General features: G+C 58.5%; 1 protein-coding gene across 4 annotated transcripts in view; it reads left to right on the top strand.

Moving 5' to 3' along the window:
- The first annotated feature begins 82 nt into the window (after positions 1–82).
- The window catches only part of RHBDF2 (rhomboid 5 homolog 2), a 26,233-nt gene continuing 20,315 nt past the window's right edge, over positions 83–6,000 (top strand). Inside the window, exon 1 of one of the 4 annotated variants that reach the window (XM_070483669.1) lies at positions 83–300. The gene's annotated coding sequence lies outside the window, so the exon portion shown is untranslated. Of the gene's footprint in view, positions 406–433; positions 819–6,000 lie in introns of those variants that run through there. The other 3 variants (XM_044745271.2, XM_044745272.2, XM_070483670.1) reach the window with 3 other exon arrangements.

Genomic DNA, 6,000 nt, shown 5'->3' with positions numbered 1-6,000 from the left:
GGGGAATGGGAGGCGGCTGTTATTGGAGTGTTTTTTCCTGGGAGGTGACGTGATGATGGCAGTTCAGACCTGGATTATGTGCTTTGTCCGGGGAGGAGAGAGGAAGCCGCGAGGGAGAGGCCGGTGCCCGGAAGAGACCAGCTCCGGCGGAAAACAGGGCTCTGCACAGGCTGGGACCCCACGGGGCAGAGCGCGCACCGGCGGGCACGAGCCCCGGGAGCCGCCGGGGGGACGCCCCGCCCCCAGGCCCGCCTGGTCCCTCCCCGGCCGGACCGGCCCCGCCCCGCCGCCCGCGCGCAGGTAGGGAAGAGGCGGAGCGCCGGGGCCCCGCCCCCAGGAGCCGCCGCCCAGCCGCTGGCCGGCGCCGCTCGCAGCTGCGTCCGGGGGACGTGGGCCCGCAGGGAGGTGAGCGCCGGGCGACGGGCGGGGCCGGGTCGCGGCGGCCGGGCTGTGGCGCCGGAGGGGGCCGCAGGGTCGCGCCCGAGCTGGCCCTGGGGCGGCGGTGCGCGGCCCGCGAGGGTGCCCGCCCAGCGGAGCGCTCGGGCCCCACGTGGGCCGAGCAGGAGGCCAGAGGCCGGGGCTGGACTGGGACAGGGCCGCAGAACCGGGTCTGCTGGCCCCTGGGGCTGAGCTTGGACTGGACGCCTAGCGGGTCCCCGGGCCACGGGTCTCCAGATGTAAGGGCACGACGATTGGGCAGAAGTTTAAAGCCCCGGGAGGAAGAGAGGGGACCGCCCCGGGGCAGCACCGCGCAGTCCCGCCTTCGTCCCAGAAGCGCCTGGAATTCAGACCCTCCCCTCCACTCCTCTTTCTCCCGGGTGAGCAGCACCCAAGTTTGTGCGTTCAGCCTCGCCGAGGTGGAAACAGGTGCGGGAGGGTGAGCTCACACAGCCGGGCTGGACCGGAGCTCGCAAATTGGACCCGGCAGTCCTGACCCCGGATTGAGAGGCTTGGGCAGGTTGCCCGCTCTGTTCCTCCAGGGCATTGGGTTAGGTTAGAGAGGGATTGTCCCTGGGGTACACCCCCATCGTAGGGCAGAGCGGCAGCCCAGGTCTCAGCCCCTGCCTAAGTGGGTGAGAGACTAAGGGAGAAGGCTATAGGATCGGAGCTCCGCAGGGAGCAGGTCTGGAGAGGGGAAGGCTTGAGGGATTGACTCCACACTGGCTGTTTCCCAGATGGCTAGGTGTAGGACCCCCGTGTGTGTGACGTTTGCTGGTAAAATAATGAGCCCAGCATCTGTGTTAAGTTTCTTTCGCTCTCTGTGGGTAGGGCTGAGGGAGGAGTGGAAAGTGAAGCTTGTTGGAGAGCAGTGGCTCTCAACCAGGGGAGTGATTCGTGTGCCAGGGGATATTTGGCAATATCTGGAGACATTTTGGTTGTCCCAGCTCAGGGGAAGGGGAGTGAGTGTTGCTGCTATTGGCCTCTAGTGGGTAGAGACCAGGGATGCTGCTATGCATAAGACAGTCCCACGAAAAGAATTATCCAGTGCTGTGCTGAAGTTAAGTACAGACACAGCACCTGGGCCATGAAGTTACTTCTCATTGACTTTTCCTCTCTGCCTCAGTTTCCCCTGGGGTTAGAGGAGGAAGTTGGAATAAACCTAAATGACATAAGAGGTAAGGAGGTGTGAGGGCAGTTACTCCCCCAGCAAGAGGCCTGCTTCTTCACTGCTCAAAACATGAACCCTGCAGGAAGCAGGAATGGGTACCGTGGGGCAGGGGCTGAGACAGAGGGACTGGGAACAGGGGCCCTCTCACAGCTGAGTCCTGGAGTACTTCACCCCCAGGGCAGCCTCCCACAGAGGCTCAAATATCCCCCTGGGATGAGGAAGGAGGGAGCTCACTTCTCATAGATTTTCCCAAAACTGGATTGCTTGGGTGGCCATGGATGCCTGGTGCTATGTGACCTGCTGGAATTTTCCCTTCTTTTTTTTTTTCCCCAAAGATTGGCCCTGAGCTAACATCTGTTGCCAATCTTTTTTTTTCCCCTCTTCTCCCCAAAGCCCCCAAGTACATAGTTGCATATTGTAGTTGTAGGTCCTTCTGGCTTTACTATGTGGGACGCTGCCTCAGCATGGCTTGACGAGCGGTGCCATGTCCATGCCCAGGATCCGAACTGGCGAAACCCTGGGCTGCCGAAACAGAGTGCGTGAACTTAACCACTCGGCCACGGGACCAGCCCCTGGAATTTTCCCTTCTAAACTCACACCTAACTCTTCCAGTTATTAACACCGGGAAAATAACATCCAAAAAATAACAGGGCTCCTAATTCCTCGTAACTCCCCGATCTTCTTCCCTCCTGCAGTAAAAAGTTCCACTGTGGCTGTGGGGACGCTGGGTTAGATGAGAGGCCCAGGGTGGGCCCAGATGCTGGGAGGGCAAGGCACCTGCTGCTCATAGTATTGGCTGAGCAACAGTGAGAGATGGAGGACGTCAGAGCCACAGGCCAGGGGGACCCCCACTAGGGATGACTGAATTGTTTGAAATGGGCTCAAGGAATGTACCCCCAGTTTTCAGGGAATGTTGTTGGGGGCTGTCACAGAGGGCAGGAGGTGATGAAGCAGCCGTCCATGCCCAGGAGCCCAGGCCACCCCTCTGCCCTCCCTTCGCATTTCCTGGTGGTAGCCATTGCCCTGTTCACTTCTGGACCCTGGCCCCCCAGCCTGGGAACCCAGGTGGGACCAGAGGGCAGATGGTGGTTTCTGGTTTCTTTTGTGTGTGTTTTTTTTGTCTTTTAGCTTTTATTTATTTTTTTTGAGGAAGATTAGCCCTGAACTAACATCTGCCAATCCTCCTCTTTTTGCTGAGGAAGACTGGCCCTGAGCTAACATCCGTGCCCATCTTCCTGTACTTTATACATGGGACGCCTACCACAGCATGGCTCTTGCCAAGTGGTGCCATGTCCACACCTGGGATCTGAACCGGTGAACCCCGGGTCCCTGAAGCAGAATGTGCGCACTTAACCACTGTGCCACCGGGCCGGTCCCTGGGCTTTTACCTTTTAAAGGCTAGAGTGAGACTCCCACCTTTTCAGTTGAACAAAAAGCCATAATAGTGGCCCTATCTGTCTGGTGTCTCTCAAGGCACAATGCCGCACTCAGATGTGCACAGAGCTGTTCAGGAAGTCAGTGGGGAGCCCAGGATTGATCCTGGGCTGTCCACTCTCAGGCCCAGCCTGCCGGGAAACAGACCACCGGGTGACTCCTAGCCGGGTCACTCATTTCTGAGCTGCAGCTGTGCCTGGTGTAACACGCACACTGCCCGGGGGGGCCTTTTGTTCCTCTAAGAAGGGGAATGAATCTCACTACAAATGCCTTGCGGAGGCTGGGGTCTGGGTCAGTGGTGGTGTTTTTATTGCAACCAGAGCTCTGGACGCTACTGTGGCCTCTTCAAAGGGTTCTTGTCAACTGGCAGTGTAAACTACCCAGACGAGACACCAGTTAGAGCAGGAAGAAGTCCAGGGGTGTGTGTTGGTGCCTGTGTGTGCCTGTTCACATCCAAGTGACTTGGATGAGCCGCCTGGCGCTTCCCTTTGGGTCAGGATGAGCGGTGGCGGGATCGGGGTGGCCCGGCCCCCTCCTGCCCCATGGTGCAGCATCAGGGGAGATGTGCTCTGCAGACTGCCTCTCCTCTCTGCATGGCCCCTTGGGTCTCTGTGTTCCCCACTTTGGAGCAGCCCTCAGTGTTGCCCTGGCACTGGTGGGGCTTTCCAGAGTGAGCTCACGCATCTGCTCCCAGTTTCCTATCCAGCTGAGCCAGGCTGGGGGAGGAGTGGCAGGGACGTCAGCGCCCCGAGAGCAGGCTGACCTCGCGCGTGGCGGCCAGGGCAGGGAGGCTGCCAGGCAAGGGCAACTCTCAGGACAAAGGCCAGGAGGAGCTGCCCTACCTGCCTGTCACTGGGGAAGACGAAGACTTTTTACCAGACTGCCCATAAAGTTACCGTTGCCTTCCTGTGAGAATTAGACCAGCACAGAGGAAGATGCATCTTCTCATCTTCAGGGAATTGCAGAGAGCTGCCATGTCCACATTCCCTCATTCAGTGAATTTATCCAGGGACCAGACACTTGCAGTTCAAAAGCTGCCGGAAGGCACATTCTGAGCCCCTCTAGGAAAGTGGGTGGAGCTAAGCAGGCTGTGCTGCCCAGGTGTGCAGACCAGGTGTGCCGGACGCTGTCCTGGAGGGCGGGGGAAGCGGTGGGAGGGCGTGATTCCCAGCTTGGGGAGCCAAGACACAAGGCCCAGAAGCCAGTGGGCACAGTGGTCTATGAGAGTATGGTCAGTAGGATGGGGGTCACCTAAATAGTCCCTGCCTCAGTTTCTCCAGCTGTACAGTGGGGTAACAGTCGTCTTCCTGGGGGGTTGCTGTGAGGATTCCAGTGGTGATCTGTGTAAAACCTCCCAGCCACACTAGGAGCATGGTGCTCACGGTATTGTGACTGCTTCTGTTAGGAATGTCTGTGGCACAGGCTCCTGGTGACAACAGAGGTCCTGCCTCGCGGCTGTTGGGGGAGACTAGATAAGAACGTGCTGCAGAGCTGTTGTCATTATTCTGTAGAGGGGCCGGGTCTGAGTTGGGGAACCTCAGTGCCATGGAGGCCAAGGGAACTGAGAGTGGGTTTCAATCTGGGATGGAGAATCAAGCTGTGAAGTGCTGGCTCCCGCCCAGGGGTTCCCCCCTGCCAGCATGTGTGTCATGATAGTGGGGGGTATCCTGGAGGCAGTGACCCTCAGCTCTGCTTCCTCTGGCTGGGTCTCTTGGAGCTGGGAGCAGGGTAAGCTTGGTTTTCCCCTCTGCCTCCTGCATGTGGCCCTGGAGCCTGTGCCAAGAGCATCCTCAAGTGGTCCTGCCCCTGACCCCTGGCAAGAAGCACCTTTTCCCTCCAGCTGGCTCTCCCTAGGTCATGCCTCCAGTGTGACCCAGAAGACCCGAGAGAGAAGGTGGGGGATCTGCTGTGGCATCGGGCAGGAACAGGGCTTGCAATTGAAGGCCTGGCCTGAGCCCTGCTGTTAGCTTCTGGCCTTATCAGTCGATGATGATGATGAGATAAGGACGGGGATGAGAGAATGTTTGTGAAAGCCCTTTCATAAGCCGAGAAGTGCTACCCAAGTGTTGGATGATGTCATTTCTGCTTGGGGGGCTGCAGGGGTTCATGAGTCCAAGGCCTGTGCTCCCGGAACTTGTCCCCAGCACCAGGAATACTCAGAGTTGCCACCCCAGACCTATTATTTTGCCACTTTGCCTCACCAGTTCTAGAGTGGTAGGAGGCTGCAGAATGTGGGCATCACATTCTAACTATGGGGCCTGGGACAGGTGACTTAACCTCTCTGAGCCTGTTTCTCTACCTGACACATAGAGACCTGTCACCTGTGGGGCTCTCAGCTAGAGACCGAGTGACCGAAGGTGGGGGAGGTCAGCCAGGAATAAAAGAAGCTACCAATTACTGGCCACTGTGCCAGGCATTGTACATTCCTGATCTTATGTCATCTCTGCTGAGGCCCTGTTGGGGAGGCCATCACCCCATTTCACAGCATAGGAAACTGAGGCTCAGAAGTGGTAATTGCCCAAAGTCTCCCAGCAGGCAGGTGGCCAAGCCAAGGTTTGAGCCCTGTCTCTGACCTGCAGCCCTCATCCCTCAACAAGAGAACCCGTGCTGCCCCAAAGCGAGGTGGGGTGGGGCTGGGGGGTGATGAGTAGGTAGCTTTGCAAGTCCCCCTGGACTGAGTGGCCTGGATGGACCTGTATCCAAGTGCCCTGAAGCTCTAGCTGGGCCAGAGCCAGCCTCTTCCTGGGAAGCAGCAAGCCGCAGGGCAGGGTTCTGGGAAATTGGGCTTATTAGCTCTTTAATGACTGTTTACAAGCTGAAAAGTGTTTGCCTGGCGTGTTCCCTCCCTGCTGAGGGACCAGCGGGGCCTCCAGAAGTGAGAGGCGCCGGGCACCCTGTCCTGAGTGTGTTGACATGAAGGATCCAGGGCTGCCCAGGGCTGACTTCTGGCCGAGTGA

Source organism: Equus asinus, chromosome 13, assembly GCF_041296235.1.
Source record: "Equus asinus isolate D_3611 breed Donkey chromosome 13, EquAss-T2T_v2, whole genome shotgun sequence".
NCBI classification, from domain to species: domain Eukaryota; kingdom Metazoa; phylum Chordata; class Mammalia; order Perissodactyla; family Equidae; genus Equus; species Equus asinus.
The sequence above is the reverse complement of the archived record's forward strand: the minus strand, read 5'-3'. Positions and strand labels throughout refer to the sequence as shown.